At 42.0% G+C, this 17,321-nt stretch overlaps 1 protein-coding gene and 1 non-coding gene across 6 annotated transcripts in view; one reads left to right on the top strand and one right to left on the bottom strand.

Annotated features, from left to right (window-relative positions):
• The window catches only part of RBM6 (RNA binding motif protein 6), a 108,450-nt gene that overhangs the window by 64,607 nt on the left and 26,522 nt on the right, over positions 1 to 17,321 (top strand). The window lies entirely within an intron of this gene.
• Positions 1,300 to 1,372, bottom strand: TRNAG-CCC. Its single transcript has one exon. It is a non-coding gene; the product is annotated as a tRNA-Gly (tRNA).

Raw genomic sequence — 17,321 nt, 5'->3', positions numbered from 1 at the left:
GATTTAACGGTTCTTCATTTGATATTTTGAGATTATTTCTTTAGTTTATTAAAGAATGCTATGATGAATCTCCTTGTGGCTAAATAGTCATACATCCTTAATTACTTCTTTAAGTTAATTCCTCCAGGTAGACTTGCCAGATTAAGAGGTAAGCATATTTTATGACTTAATAAATATAGTCAAATTGCCATCCAGAAATTTCCTGATTTATTTTTTACCAACAGTGTTTGAGAGTACCTGTCTTCCCTGCATCCCAACAGGTGCCAAGTGTTAATAACAAAATATTTTTATTGAGTGGTGGTACATGGATGTGTGTTATTGTGTTCTCTAACTTTCTGTGTGTTTGAAATATTTCATAATTTAAAGAAAAAATTTTGCCCATGTAGCAAAGGAGGGAGTGATTTAATCTTCTGTCTTAGGTTATTAGTGAAATAGAATGATTTTACATTTGATTACTAGTTATTTGTACTTCTTTTGTAAATTGTTGGTTCCTGATGAATATTCAGCTAAAAGTGAAAAAAATAGGACATCTTAGTTACCCTGTCTAGTCTTAAGGGATATCTATTAGACTTTTTGAAATGTTGAAAATAGGTATATTACCTGAATATGACATGGGGTTTCTCAAAACTTTATCCCTCAGAAAAGAGAATCCTTTTTTTTTTTTAAGCAGGCAAAGAAATTTAACACAGTTTTGGTGATTATTCCACGGTTATAATCTCAAAAATAAAAAGTTGGATAACATGTTTAATAAAACAAGTATTCAAATTCACTTACAGGACCATTGAAAGAATTGACTATTGTAGTTTCATGCCAAAAAATACTCCTGGCTTACGATAAACTTCCCCACAATAACATTATTCACAGATTCAAAATGTGGTATATCTTCTTAAAATTTATTTTATTGAAGTTTAGTTGATTTACAATGTTGTGTTAATTTCTGCTGTACAGCAAAGTGATTCCATTATACATATATATATACATTCTTTTTCATATTCTTTTCCATTATGGTTTATCACAGGATATTGAATAGAGTTCCCTGTGCTATACAGTAGGACCTTGTCATTTATCCATTCTATATATAATAGTTCGCATCTGCTAATCCCAAACTCCCAATCCGTCCCTCCCCCACCCCTCTTCCCCCTTGTCAACCACAAGTCTGTTCTCTGTGTCTGTGAGTCGGTTTCTGTTTCTCTCTCTCTCTTTTTTTTTAATTTGGTTGTGCTGGGTCTTAGTTACGGCAGGCGGGCTCCTTAGTTGTGGCATGCGAACTATTAGTTGCAGCACGCATGCAGGATCTAGTTCCCCAACCAGGGATCGAACCTGGGCCCCCTGCGTTGGGAGCGCAGAGTCTTACCCACTGGACCACCAGGGAAGTCTCCCAACATGTTTTGATTGAAGTGAAGACTTGCTACATAAAGCTTTTATTAGCATTATCAGCAACTCCAAACAGCATGATCTGTATGTCTTGGGCTTAGGTTGTACAAATGGTTCCCTTTTTAGAGCACATCATTTTAATTGCCATAAAATTTGCTTAAGATATACCACATTTTGTGGGCAGAAGACCTAAATAGACATTTCTCCAAAAAAGACATACAGATGGCTAACAGGCACATGAAAAGATGCTCAACATCACTAATTATTAGAGAAATGAAAATCAGAACTACAATGAGGTACTACCTCACACTGGTCAGAATGGCCATCATTAAAAAAATCTACAAATAACAAAAGCTGGAGAGGGTGTGGAGAAAAGGGAACCCTCCTACACAGTTGGTGGGAACGTAAATTGGTGTAGCCACTGTGGAAAACAGTATACAGGTTCCTCAAAACCTAGAGTTGCTATATGATCCAGTAATCCTACACCCGGGCATATATCTGGATAAAACTATAATTCAAAAAGATACAAGCACCGCTATGTTCGTAGCAGCACTGTTCACAATAGTCAAGACATGGAAGCAACCTAAATAAGTGTCCATTGACAGAAGAATGGATAAAGAAGATGTGGTACATATATATAATGAAATACTACTCATCCATAAAAAAAGAATGAAGTAATACCATTTGCAGCTACATGGATGGACCTAGAGATTATCATATTAAGTCAGAATCTAAAATATGACACAAATGAACTTTGTGTGTGTGTGTGTGTGTGTGTGTGTGTGTGTGTGTGTGTGGTACGCGGGCCTCTTACTGTTGTGGCCTCTCCCATTGCGGAGCACAGGCTCCTGACGCGCAGGCTCAATGGCCATGGCTCATGGGCCTAGCTGCTCCGCGGCATGTGGGATCTTCCCAGACCGGGGCATGAACCCGTGTCCCCTGCATCGGCAGGCGGACTCTCAATCACTGCGCCACCAGGGAAGCCCAAATGAACTTATTTTTGGAACAGAAACCGACTCACAGACATAGAGGACAGACTTGTGGTTTCCAAGGGGGAAGGGGAGTGGGAGAGGGAGGGATGCACTGAGAGTTTGGGATTAGCAAATGCAAACTATTATGTATAGAATGGATAAACAACAAGGTCCTACTGTATAGCACAGGGAACTCAGTATTCAATATCCTTGATAAATCATAATGTCAAAGAATATGAAAAAGAATGTATATGTATGTATAATGGAATCACTTTGCTGTACAGCAGAAATTAACACAGCATTGTAAATCAACTAAACTTCAATAAAATAAATTTTTAAAAAATGATGTGTTCGGACTTCCCTGGTGGCGCAGTGGTTAAGAATCCGCCTGCCAATGCAGGGGACACGGGTTCAAGCCCTGGTCTGGGAAGATCCCACATGCCGCGGAGCAGCTAAGCCTGTGCACCACAACTACTGAGCCTGCACGCTAGAGCCCGCGAGCCACAACTACTGAGCCTGTGTGCCACAACTACTGAAGCCCATGTGCCTAGAGCCCTGCTCCACAATAAAAAGAAGCCACCGCGATGAGAAGCCCATGCACCGCATCGAAGAGTAGCCCCCACTTGCCACGACTAGAGAATGCCAGCGTGCAACAACGAAGACCCAACACAGCTGTAAATAAATGAATGAATGATGTGCTCTAGACAACTGCTAGATGACCTAAAATGGCTCTGTTGGTGATTAAAAATGCAGCATGTAAAAAGCTTGAATAAAATAGAAGTGTACAAATGGAAGGGGTACTGTCTCTAAATCATTATTTCTTCTCTCTCTCTCTTCTTTGCTTTTTGAAGTATCACGTACTTACAGTAAAGAGCAGAGATCATAAGCGTGCTATTCAGTGAATTGTCACAAGTTGAATACACCTATTGTCTTAGTTTGGGTGCTATAACAAAATATCATAGACTGGTTACAGTACTTAAATAGTAGAAATTTGTCACAGTTTTGGAGGCTGGAAAGTCCAAGATCATGGTGCCAGCCAGTATGTTTCCCTGTGGGGGCCCTATTCCTGGTTTGCAGATTGCTGCCTTGTTGTGTATCCTCACATGGTAGAGAGAAAGATTCTCTCTTGTTTGTCTCTTAGAGTACTAATCTCATTCATGAAGGCTCTACCCTCGTGACCTAATTACATCCTACCTCCAAATACCATCACATTGGGGATTAGGGCTTCAACATATGAATTGGGGTAGCAGGGTGGACATAAACGTTCTGTCCAAGGACCTATGTAACTGCAGCCCAGGTTAATAAACAGGATGCTGCTCCATGTGAAGAAGCCTCTCCTGGTCATTAATCTTTCTCCCCTTCCCAGAGGTAGTCACTGTCCTAAGTTGTCATTCTGTAGAGTCCTTTGACTTGCTTTTGATCCTTATGTATATGGAATCACACATGATGTGTTCTTCTACCTGACTTTTATACTGAGTATTGTTTTTAAAATTCATTTTGTGTTTAAGTGGGATGTGTTCATTTTCATTGTTGTACGGTCTTTCAGTATAAGAACATACCACAGGAATTTCCCTGGCAGTCCAGTGGTTAAGAATCCCCCTTCGAATGCAGGGGACAGACACGGTTTCAACCTCTGGTCGGGGAACTAAGATCCCACATGCCACAGGGCAACTAAACGCGTGTGCCACAACTACTGAGCACTCGGGCCACAACTAGAGAGCTTGTGTGCCACAACTACAGAGCCCACGTGCTCTGGAGCCTGCGTGTCGCAACTAGAGAGCCCTTAAACTGCACCTACTGAGCCTGCGTGCCACAGCGGAGAATCCTGCATGCCACAACAAAGATCCTGCCTGCCGCGACTAAGACCCAATGTAGCCAAAAATTAAATAAATAAATAAACAAACAAATATTTAAAGAAGGAAAAAGAACATACCACAATTTATTCATTGGTTCCACTGTCAAAGAACATGGAGGGTTGGGTTTTGTTTGGTTTTTTTCCCATTTGGGGCTATTTCATAGTTGTTACTTCTCTTGGTGAATAGGTACACTCATTCCTGTTAACATATACCCTCATTCCTGTTAACATATACCCGTCGGTGGACTTGGATTTTGAGTGTATCCTCAGTCTGTCATCTAGTAGTTTAAACTTCATTGATTGCTCCCTAGATACAGTCATTCAGTAGCTGCTGAGCTCCTTGCTGTGTTTATATGCCTGCCAGTGTATAGATATTGGGGGTACAGTTGTAATTCAGACCATGTTGTTTTATAATTTAAACATATAAAACTAATTAATAAATTAAGTAAGCATTTGGCTATTTCATATCCCTAAAGTTTATTCATTCAAGGTTGGTCAAATTGGGCTTCCCTGGTGGTGCAGTGGTTGGGAACCTGCCTGGCAACACAGGGGACACGGGTTCAAGCCCTGGTCCGGGAAGATCCCACATGCCACGGAGCAACTAAGCCCATGCACCACAACTACTGAGACTGCACTCTAGAACCCACGAGCCACAACTACTGAGCCCACATGCCACAACTACTGAAGCCCGTGCACCTAGGGCCTGTGCTCCACAACAAGAGAAGCCACCATGACAAAAAGCCCGCACACCGCAACCAAGAGTAGCCCCCGCTTGCCGCAACTAGAGAAAGCCCACGTGCAGCAATGAAGACCCAATGCAGCCACAAATAAATTTATTTTTTAAAAAAAAAGGTTGGTCAAATTGCCTTTTGCAGCCAAAAATAAACCCAATGCAGCCAAAAATAAATAAATTTTTTTAAAAAAAGGTTGGTCAAATTGCCTTTTGGCCATCTTTTTGTTGGGAAAATGGATGTTCCCTTCTAGTTAGAGTTCTCTAATTTTCAGTTATATATGGTCATTGGGAACCAGAGCTTTGGGCAAGAATCGAGGTGTGCTAAGGAGGATGAGTGTGGCAGTGGTATGCACAGTTAGAGGAGAAAAGGCTGGGGGCAGAGTACTCACTGAGAGGCTGTGGGGTGGGGACAGGTTAAGTGGGCCAGGGTATGGCAAAGAGAGAGGAATGAAATAACTGAATGTCTTTGTTCTGGCAATAGTCTTGCAGCCCTGAAAGCTTTTTTTGTTTTGTTTTGTTTGTTTTAATTAAGATATAGTCCACATATCTTAAAATTCACCATTTTAAAGTGTACAGTTTAAGTGGCATTTAGTATAATATATTCACAGAGTTATGCAGCCATCACCACTATCTAACTCGTGAACATTTTCATCACCCCAAAAGAAACCTGCACCCATTAGCAGTTGCTCCCATTTCCCTTCACCTTTCCCTGTTTCACGCTTTTACCGTCCACTAATCTACTTTCTTTTTTTCTTTTTTCGGCCGTGCTGTGCATGGCATGCGGGATCTTAGTTCCCGGACCAGGGATCGTACCCATGCCCCGTGAAGTGGAAGCATGGAGTCTTAAACACTGGACTGCCAGGGAAGTCCCCTAATCTACTTTCTGTCTCTATAGATTTGCCTGTTTGAGATGTTTCATATAAATGGGATCATACACTTTTTTGTGACTGACTTCTTTCACTTAGCATAAAGCTTTCAAAGTTCATTCATGTTGTAGTATGAATTAGTACTTCATTTCTTTTTATAGTTGAATATTCCATTGTATGGTTGTAACACATTTTCTTTATCCGTTAGTTAGTTGATAGACATTTGGGTTGTTTCTACTTTTGGCTATTATGAATAACGCTGCTATGAATATTTTTGTGTAAGCATACATTTTCAGTTCTCTTGGATGTATGTCTAGGAGTGGAAATGCTAAAGTTTTCAGGTATTTTTTTCAAGAGCTTTCTCCAAATGCATTAGGCCCTATATTGGTGTGGTGTGTTATTGAAAACATGGAATACTCACAGTTCCAATGGCCAGGTTTCAGTTCTGTTTTGGATGCCTTTGGGCATTCATGCTGCCATTTTGAATTCTCCCTTGGACTATGGATTGCTTTTTTGTTGTTGTTGGGTTTTTTGTCTTGTTTTGTGTTGTTTTGTTTTGTTATTTTCAGCCAGATGCCTCAGGGCACTTGTTGCCCTGGACATAGATCAGCCTTTGTTATTTGGGTTTTGAGCATATCCAGGATTTGCAGTTGATGGTTGAACAGCTAGTTTTCTTTCCATTCCTTATAGGTTCTCCTTCTCATAGTCAACTGTTAAATGGCACATTTATTATTTCTGCCTATGCATCTGATAATGCTCAGGTTGTCTAATTCCTGAGGTTTTTTTTTTTTTTTAATAAATCTATTTTATTTATTTATTTTTGGCTGTGCTGGGTCTTCGTAGCTGCGCGGTCTGGGCTACTCTTCGTTGCGGTGCACGGTCTTCTCATTGCAGTGGCTTCTCTTGTTGCAGAGCATACGCTCTAGGCACATGAGCTTCAGTAGTTGTGGCACATGGGCTCAGTAGTTGTGGCTCACGGGCTCCAGAGCGCAGGCTCAGTAGTTGTGGCGCACGGGCTTAGTTGCTCCGCGGCATGTGGGATCTTCCCGGACCAGGACCCGAACCCTTGTCCCCTGCATTGGCAAACGGATTCCCAACCACTGTGCCACCAGGGAAGCCCTTCCTGAGGTATTTTAAAGATATAAAAGTCTTTTTCTTTCTTCTTCGATGTGATTCTTGTGCACTGTGAATCCAGAGCAATGCAGGATATGTTCGGTTCCCTATAAACTGGAGGAGTGCCAGCTCAGAGAAATGTTTGTGTTTGTTCCTATCTGGTTTCTAAGCTCAGCTGGACCTCTTTAAGGTCAGAGAACATTAGTTTGGGCGCCTTGCCTAGGAAAATGCTTCTTGTGGCTCATTTGAGTGCTTGGGAGGAACGGGACTCTGTGTTGTCAGGCGTTTGCTTAGGTAGTTTCAAGATAGCACTGGAACCCTGAGAAATACGGAATAAAGGAGTAAATAGCTAAACCAGACAAAGTGCCCAGGTCATGACTAACAAAGATCTATGTACAGTAAAGCAGGTGTTACCAGAAATAGACGTCTCTGGATTTAAAGATCCAAGAGGGCAGGGACTGTTTCTTTTTTTTCACTTTTATTTCCTTCACTGCCTAAATGGTTTAGACCTATAACTGACAACACATGTTGTGCTAAATAAATATTTGTTTCTGGATATTAATACAACTTAAAAGTAGTTTCTGACTCTGTATTCCTTCTTCATAAGCCTTTAGTGATCTTTTTAGTTTCTGCATAATGTAGAAGTCTCTTGTTCTCCCAACCTGAGTAGCCTCTTGACTTGCCAGATTCTGGTACTTCTATTAGGCTTCTACCTTGTTATCTTTGATAGCAGATAGTAATATACTGTTTCTATTCTAACAGAGGTTGCCACATCTTGTTTGTTCTAATTTCCAAGTTTCTGTTTGATTCTTGTCCTCATACTCCAGGAAGTAGTGAAAGGAATAGCTTGGAAAGTGCAAGGTAGGTTGTCAAGGGCCTTACATTTAGTCTTTAATTTAAAAACATGAGGGAACCACAAGAATGTAACAAAGTCAAAATGACACTATAGGGAAACTCTTCTTGTGGTAGTATATAGACTTGACTTAGAGGGATGAAACTGAAGAGGAAAAGGTGTTTTAGAATCTGGAGCAGAAATTGAGATGTGAGGAGCCAATGGCTTCCACTAGGGCCTGGGAGCAGGTATGTAATGAAGAAGTCAGGTTTGAAAGAAGACTCTCTGAGGTTTGGTAACACTGGATATTGGACAGAGGGGCAAGAGGGAGGGTAGACTCAGAGGCCACTCAGAGGTTAGAAGAACGGTAGTACCTTGAACAGAAATAAAACATCTGGAAAAGGAAGGCGTTTGGAAGGGAGGGGCGAAGATGGTTGTTGAGTGTGAAGTGACAGCAGGACCTTTAGGTAACTGATAGAGATACAAGATTGATGCCTGGCAGAATAAACATGCAGTTTTTTCACTGTCATTTTTTGTATCTTTCGTTTCACTATTTAACTAATTTACAGCTTTCTTTTTATTTCATAGTCTTTATGGCAAAATACCTACCTCTGCCTATCACCAATAATTTCCAAAAGCATCTGTATCAGTTAGGATTAGATTTGGTGAGTGACAAAACACTAGAAATAACGGTGGCTTAAAATGAGGTGATTTATTTCTCTTTACCATAAATGAAGTCTAAGCCATCCAGGTTTTCTTATGGTGGTATGATCATCAGGGACCCAGGCTCTTTTAGTTGTATAACCCTATCATCCTCAACCTGTGATTTCTACCTGCTTGAGTGTCAGCCATCACTTTGACTTGCTGACCAGTGGAAAAGAAGAAGGGATGAAAATGGACATGGTTCTCCCTTTAAGAATAGTTCCTGAACTTTGCAAGTATTATTTCTGCTTATGTCCAGTGTATTAGAATTTATGGCTTCACTTAACTGCAGGGAGGGCTGGAAAACTTCTTTATTTCAGGCAGCCATGTACCCAGTTAAAAATCAAGGGTTTGCTTCCAAGAAAAAGAAAGCAAATAGGCATTGGGAAACTACTTGTAGTCTCTTAATTTTCCAGGCTAAGAACCAGATTCCAAATTCTTTTAGGTTATGGAACTTATTTCTTCAAACTTTAGTTATCCTGATAATAATAATAACTATACTAAACAATAATAAACTATATAAATAAAATATAATTAAAATGTATGCTTCTGTTTTTGTATTTTTTAAAATGTCACATAGACTTACGACTAGTAGCTAAAGCTTATGATGTGGAATAGACCAGTGTTGATGTCAGTGTCTAAAATTTGAATATAAGATCAATATATTCAGAAGCTAGAGAAGTTATAGTATGATAAAGACCATATTTTACCTAGACAGCTTTGGATGTAGTTTTTCTGTATGAGTTATTCTACGACTTATTATATGTAAACTGTAAGATTTATAGAGGACAGAAGTAGAATGCCCCATTCCTGAAGGCACTAGCATTTCTGCCAGGCCCATCTTAGCAAGAAAAAGAATATATCTTGATCTTATTTATTTCTGGCTCTCTTACTCTTCTTTCTTTCTTTTTTAAGATTTATGTATTGTTTATTTATTTTATTATTTATTTTTGGCTGTGTCGGGTCTTAGTTGAGGCATTTGGGATCTTTTGTTGCAGCGCACGGGCCTCTTTCTAGCTGTGGCATGCGGGTTTTCTCTTCTCTAGTTGTGGCGCGGAGGCTCCAGGGTGCATGGGCTCCAGAGCAATGTGGGCTCTGTAGTTTGCGGCACACAGGCTCTCTTGTTGACGCGCACGAGCTCAGTAGTTGTGGCGTGCGGGCCTAGTTGCCCCGCGGCATGTGGGATCTTAGTTTCCTGACCAAGGATCTAACCCGCGTCCCCTGTGTTGGAAGGTGGATTCTTTACCACTGGACCACCAGGGAAGTCCCTCTCTCACTTTTTTTTTTTTTAATATAAATTTAAAAATTTTATTTTTGGCTGTGTTGGGTCTTCATTGCTGCGCCCGGGCTTTCTCTAGTTGCAGCGAGCGGGGGCTACTCTTCGTTGCAGTGCATGGACTTCTCGTTGTGGTGGCTTCTCTTGTTGCGGAGCACGGGCTCTAGGCACGCGGGCTTCAGTAGTTGCAGCACGAGGGCTCAGTAGTTGTGGCTCACAGATTCTAGAGTTCAGGCTCAGTAGTTGTGGCACACAGGCTTAGTTGCTCTGCGGCATGTGGGATCTTCCCGGACCAGGGCTTGAACCCGTTTCCCCAGCATTGGCAGGCGGACTCCTGACCGCTGCGCCGCCAGGGAAGCCAGCCTCTCTCACTTTTCTTAAGTGTGGTTTATCATTTTCTCCTCTCTGGGTCACATCCAGCTTTGTCCATTGTATGTGCTGCTCACAGTGCACTTTATACCTGGTGAACTGTGTCACACAGTTGACCTCTTAGCATAAACTTTCTCACTCTCTTTTTGTCCCTCTTCGCTTCTGGCAATATTAAAGAACACTTTCCATTCTGTATTTCTCCTGATAAGAATTTCAGATAGAGATATGTGCTGTTTATTTGTTTAAAACTGTACTTGTTTGTTGTCCTAGTGCTTTAAAAAATAATCTTCATGAGAGCCTTGCTAGGTTTTGTTCACCACTGAACCCCCCCATGCCTAGTCTGCTGTGAGAAAATAGTTGTTCTTGAATAATGAATACATAGCCTGTTCTGGCTACTGATTTTGGGGGATGAGGAGTCGGTAGGGAAAGGGTAAAGGCATTTTTTAATCTGTAAAACTCTAGAAGTCTTTCCACAAGAAGAAATAATCTTAGTGTATTGAACTGAAATCTTTTGGAGAGGAGCCAGCTGTGTTGTAATGTTAACCATCTTCAAACGTCAAATTGGTTTGCATTGCCTGACACATAGCCTTTTTTTTTTTTTTTTTTTTGCAGTACGCAGGCCTCTCACTGTTGTGGCCTCTCCCGTTGCGGAGCACAGGCTCCAGACACGCAGGCTTAGCGGCCATGGCTCACGGGCCCAGCCGCTCCGTGACATGTGGATCTTCCTGGACTGGGGCACGAACCCGTGTCCCCTGCATCGGCAGGTGGACTCTCAGCCACTGCGCCACCAGGGAAGCCCCACGTAGCCTTTTGATAGGACAAAACATGAAGTTGGAACTTTCCTAAAAAATCTAGACATGCCTGCTATTCTGTGTGCTAGAAACCTCAAGATGCTTCCTGACACTGCTCAAGGGTCTCCCCTTTTTAATGTGTTTTTTTCCCCAGTTTTTCTTATAAAGAGGAGAAATTTTCAATTATATGATCACTTATCTTGGTTATTTTGGTGGTCTTCAAACAAATATAAGGGATGCCTTTTAATACATTGGATGGTGTATCTTAGGTCTTGAGAGTGCTTCAAGGCATCCAAGGGTTAAGTCTCTGTTATATTTCCAGGGCATACAGGTCTGACCAGGAGGGTTTCTTCATGGCCAGAGGCCGTGCCTTTGTAGCACTTGTAGTACCTCTAGCTGGGATAGTGTTAGAGACCTGCTGGCTTTGTTCTCCCAAACTACTGGATTACCAGAGATTTATGCCCTGTGCAGAGATCATTCCCTCATTCTCTATACGTATCTGTTGCAATGGCAGCCATGATATTACAGCTCAGCAGATGTTGCTTCCTCGGTATGGACTAATTTAATGTGGGCACATCTTCCATGTGAAAAGCCATCCCTTGTTTTTATTAGGGGCTGAAGTTTGATAATTCTGTTATTTGCATGTGAGAATGAGTAGATCTAAGAGTTAGGAGGACTTCCCTGGTGGCGCAGTGGTTAAGAATCCACCTGCCAATGCAGGGGACACGAGTTCAAACCCTGGTCCGGGAATATCCCACATGCCGCGGAGTAACTAAGCCCATGTGCCACAACTACTGAAGCCCGTGCGCCTAGAGCCTGTGCTCCGCAACAGGAGAAGCCACCGCAGTGAGAAGCCCACGCACTGCAACGAAGAGTAGCCCCTGCCCACCGCAACTAGAGAAAGCCCGGGCACAGCAATGAAGACCCAACACAGCCAAAAATTAATTAATTAATTAATTAAAAGAGTTAGGGATCCAACTTGTTCTAGTGGACCTTTTCTGACTTGAAACTTCCATTGTTAGTCTTGTAGCTTCTGTCAGAGTGGCAGTGGGTCTATAGCTTTTTGACTAAGAAATAAAGAATGGTGGGTGGTTACTTCTGCTAAAATGGCAGTTGAACAGTGAGTGTTCGGAAGTCTGGCAGCTTTGTATTTTATTCATCTTTTCAAGGCCCTGTTTCTACAGAAAGTATGTTAGCAGGATTCTCTGAAGTGTCTGAGCCCAGGACACTGAAGCCAGAGAGGCTAATAGAGACCACCTTTAAGAGAGCTAAGATTCTTGGGTGGGAGGTAGTAGGTAAAGAGCCAGGAGAAATAATCTCTTTTCAATCGTGAGGCCAGAAGAATAGCTGCTGGTTCTTTGGGGGATGCCTGGGGAATATTGTGCAGCCTTTGTGGTAGGCTCAGCAGTGTGGCCTGTGCAGTGTCTTAGGACTTGTGGGCCTCATCTGCTCTCTTGGCTGTTCCTGCTACCTCCAGTCGTCAGCTCTGTAAGAAAAAGAAATGAGAGAGAAATGGTTTGAACATTATTCAGCAAACAAAGCAAAATACGAAGCTGTATATTTTCCGCATTGATTTTAGCAACTTGCTTTTTCTTCCCCTACAGTGACTCAGTTTAGAGACCTAGACAATGAAGCATGAGTATATGTTGAATTTAGGGTCCACTTTTCCCAGAAGAAAAGAGCCAGGGGATCTAGAACAATAGTCATCTTAGAATATGAAAGAATAAAATGGAGGTTATAGAAACCGGAATTCTGAAAGGAATTCTGATATCAGTAAGATATGTTCAAACCTAATTTTTTACTTCCACTAAGAACTAGATGGTATCTTTATTTGGAAATAAGTAATTGAATAATCAGGGAAATCTTAACTAAACTGAGGTCTCTATAAACATTGGCTGAAACATTGTTCTAAAACATACAAAATTATAACAAACTGAAAGTTTCAAAAATATTTGCATTTTAGTGGTTCACAGTTGTTTGATTATTCTAAGCACTGTTAACTGGAGCTTGTAAATTGTTTCTTTATGGTAAGATATTTGTGGTGAGGGACTTTGCTGAGTGCCCCATCTGCCTGACAGTCTCAGTCTTTGTAATAGGACCTCATCTTCTCACAAGGAACGAAAAGACTTTTGGCTGTTTTGATTATTTATTTGTTTGTTTGTTTATGTTTTGCCTCTTTGTTTTTGACTCAAATGACTCGTAGAAGTCTCTTATAGATCCCCTGGTAGATGAGTCTATCCATCCTAAGTCTTCCAGGACCTAAGTTAATGAAATCATCTCCAACACTGCAGATCACTGATTTTCTTTCACAATGACAGAGGCATTTTATGGGATCTTACTTTAAAATACACAAAAGAATGGCAGGGAATGGTGGTGGAGTGGGTGGAATATATTCTCAGCACCAGATGCCTGTGTCGTCAGCACCTGTGTTGTGTTTCTGGAACAGAGACCTTACTTCCACCAACTCTGAGCCTGGTGAGTAGGGCCCAGTGAAACACAGGTCAGCCATACTGCTTCAAAGAGCACAAATAAGGTTTTAGTTTTAGCAAGAGGTAGGTTGTGTCCTCTTAGGCAATGACAGATAAACTGGTCAGGCAGTAAACAGTGTTATTAAGGAGCATTTTAGAAAACATGTTTGTTGTGCTTTTGTCTGGAGAAGAAAAGATATCCAGATAAGTAGCCGCCCAGAGGGCAGTGTCTCCTTGCTCAATCTTTTTTTTTTTTTTTAACATCTTTATTGGAGTATAATTGCTTTACAAGTGAATCAGCTATACATACACATATATCCTCATATCTCCTCCCTCTTGCGTCTCCCTCCCACCCTCCCTATCCCACCCCTCTAGGTGGTCACAGAGCAGCAAGCTGATCTCCCTGTGCTATGCGGCAGCTTCCCACTAGCTGTTTTACATCTGGTAGTGTATATATGTCCGTGCCACTCTCTCACTTCGTCCCAGCTTACCCTTCCCCCTCCCCATGTCCTCAAGTCCATTCTCTACATCTGCATCTTTATTCCTGTCCCACCCCTAGGTTCTTAATAACCAATTTTTTTCTTTTTGGTTCCATATATATGTGTTAGCATACAGTATTTGTTTTTCTCTTTCTGACTTACTTCACTCTGTATGACAGACTCTAGGTGCATCCATCTCCCTACAAATAACTCAATTTCATTTCTTTTTATGGCTGAGTAATATTCCATTGTATATATGTGTCACATCTTCTTTATCCATTCATCTGTCAGTGGACACTTAGGTTGCTTCCATGTCCTGGCTATTGTAAATAGAGCTGCAGTGAACATTGTGGTACGTGACTCTTTTTGAATTGTGGTTTTCTCAGGGTATATGCCCAGTAGTGGGATTGCTGGGTCGTATGGTAGTTCTATTTTTGCTCCTCAGTATTAATTGGACCCTCAAGTGCTTTTTTGTTTCTGGTGGAGTTTCCATCAGGTGGCTGCCCTCCTGGTGGCTCAGAGGGCAACTCAGCTTCTGTTGGGTGAAAGGCCATTCTAAGCAGAGGGTACATGGCAGTCAGTGGACCAAGCTAGAGTTGTTGTCAGTGGGCCAAGCTAGAGGTGTCACAGAGCATTCTGTGTACTTCCTTCAGGATTTTTGGCCTCTACTTCCCTCCTTCCTTCCTTTCCTTTTCTCTTTCTGTCTCATTCTGGTTTTGGCCTTTGGGGATACTGAGTTTTACAAGATATTTGAACTGTAACATATCCTTGTACCAGAAGGAATGAGCCTAGCTGCTATGCAAAAGAGAGTTCTATAAAAACTACCCTTTTATACTGAGGGGAATGACATATGGCCAGCCCTCCATATGCACAGGTTCTGCATCTGCAGATACAGAAGACCAGCTATACTACACCATTTTATTTTGTTTTATTTTATTTTTTGTATAAATTTATTTATTTTTGGCTGCATTGGGTCTTCGTTGCTGCACACGGGCTTTTCTCTAGTTGCAGCGAGCGGGGGCTACTCTTCCTTGTGGTGCACGGGCTTATTGATGTGGCTTCTCTTGTTGTGGAGAATGGGCTCTAGGCACACGGGCTTCAGTAGTTGTGGTTCGCGGGCTCTAGAGCGCAAGCTCAGTAGTTGTGGCTCACGGACTTAGTTGCTCTGCGGCATGTGGGATCTTCCCGGACCAGGTCTCAAACCCCTGTCTCCTGCATTGGCAGGCGGATTCTTAACCACTGCGCCACCAGGGAAGCCCTACTAGAGGCTTTTAGATGAGACTTCAGCATCCTTGGATTTTGGTATCCGTGGGGGTCCTGGAACCAATCTCCCACAGTTACCAAGAGATACATCTGTTTTAAACCTGTTATTTTGTTCCTCTTGCTTTACTCTTTCAGCAGGTCCATTTGATTGTTGTTGGTGTTGAAATTCCTGGTAATGTACTTACTAGCAGCCCTCCTTGTCTTAGACACAGCACCTAAAGTAATTGTAGGTACTTTAAGAACATAAAGAGCACCTTGAGCAGGCCAGTTAGAGGATTGGCAATGCTATCAAGAAACAGAGTCTTTATGGCAGTCTCTCTAAAAACTCCCTGTGGGGCCATTGCCTGTAAATTTCTTTAGACTTGCCTTGTGCACCTTTTCATCAGAAACCACCTCTTTTTGTTTTTTTTTTTGGCTGTGTTGGGTCTTTGTTGCTGCACGCAGACTTTCTCTACTTGTGACGAGCAGGGCCTCCTCTTCATTGTGGTGCACAGCCTTCTCATTGTGGTGGCTTCTCTTGTGTAGCATGGACTCTAGGCACACGTGCTTCAGTAGTTGCAGCACGTGGGCTCACTAGTTGTGGCACGCGGGCTTCAGTAGAGAAGCCACCTCTTTGGTGTGGCAAGTATTATGAGTTGACTGACACCTTGGAAGTTTAAAAACAAAGAAAAGCAATATGGTGAAAAGAAAACCTGACATTCAGTCCCATGTAAGTTGCTAACTAGCTCTATAATCTTAGGCAGGGTGCTCCATGTATCTCAGCCATACTTTCCCACGTGGAAGTAGGTATTATATATGTCCTATTGTGAGGATTTATCAAGATGACATTTGTGAAGAATGCCTTTATAAACTGTAATTGCTTTGTGAATAAAGATTACTATCTCTGATAGACAGTACCAGTTCTCAGCCACCGGTAACTTGATTCTCCCATCCTGTGTTTGGAAGAAGCACGAATCTACAAAGAGGGCTTGCTCATTTTTCAGCGTGAGTTGTATTCACAAGGCTCACATACTTTCCCCCTGCCTTTGATCCTGTCTGTCTCCCTCTCTCTCCATATTTGAATGGGGTGATCTTTTATGTCACACAGCAATCATATCCTCAATACAGAGTATAACTGTGACTCTGCTTGTGGGAGATCTTCAGAAAAGATGCAAAGCTGCTGGCCAGAAACATTCTTTCCTTTCCATTTTCTCTTGTACCTCCCCAGTACCTTAAGAATCCTTGGGCTTGGTTATAAACCAGCTGGCAGTTACGATAGAGTCTCAATTCTCTGACCCAAGTCCTTTTCACAGGTTAGCAGTCACAAAATGGAGTTATGAAGTCTCCAAGAGCAGCAGGTGAAAAGGGAAATGGAAATGTGAATGTTGAATTTAGCAGCCCTCAGACCCAGAATATGCTACTCTCTAGTGTCCCTGAGGTGGAGAGTAAGGACTTGCTTTGCTCTTCAGGAGTGTGATTATCTCTCGCTGCTTGCAGCTTTTTCACATTAAGACCCTTTGAAATATACTTAGGGACACATATATGTGACTTTGCCAAGTGAGAGCTTTGGGCTTGGGAGGATTCTAGCAGGTTTTAATCTAATTTACGCCTAATCTAACACGACTGAGAAAGGGGGTGTCTTTGGTTTTACTTTCAAATATGTGGTGGTACATCTTTAGAAGCCAGATGTGGTTAATCAGACTTGTCTTCATGGTACCTTTGCTTCAAGTGGCTTAATAAATAATTCAAATGATGAATAAAAATTCTAGTGTGTGAAGGTGGTAGGTAATAGACAATTAAAAGTGGTCAACCGGGCTTCCCTGGTGGCGCAGTGGTTAAGAGTCCACCTGCTGATGCAGGGGACATGGGTTCGTGCCCCGGTCTAGGAAGGTCCCACATGCCACAGAGCGGCTAGGCCTGTGAGCCGCTGAGCCTGCGCGTCCAGAGCCTGTGCTCCGCAACGGGAGAGGCCACAACAGTGAGAGGCCCGCGTACCGCAAAAAAAAAAAAAAAGTGGTCAACCAAAAAGTTACAAAATCATCCTACCCACTTATTAATCCAACTCTCCACAGGTTGTTTCCTTAGGAGACACTGGCATAACTTTATGAAATCTGAACAAAAGACCTGACAGGAATGGGGAGGAGTACAGTATAAGTCACCCCTGTGCTTGGTACATCTGGGCAGCCGCTGTATAACACCTGGGGAATCAAATCATAAATCAACCTGATTGTTCTCATTCGAGTTTTTTGT

Source organism: Phocoena sinus, chromosome 11 (assembly GCF_008692025.1).
Source record: "Phocoena sinus isolate mPhoSin1 chromosome 11, mPhoSin1.pri, whole genome shotgun sequence".
NCBI lineage: Eukaryota > Metazoa > Chordata > Mammalia > Artiodactyla > Phocoenidae > Phocoena > Phocoena sinus.
This window is presented reverse-complemented; position numbering and strand designations above follow the sequence as displayed.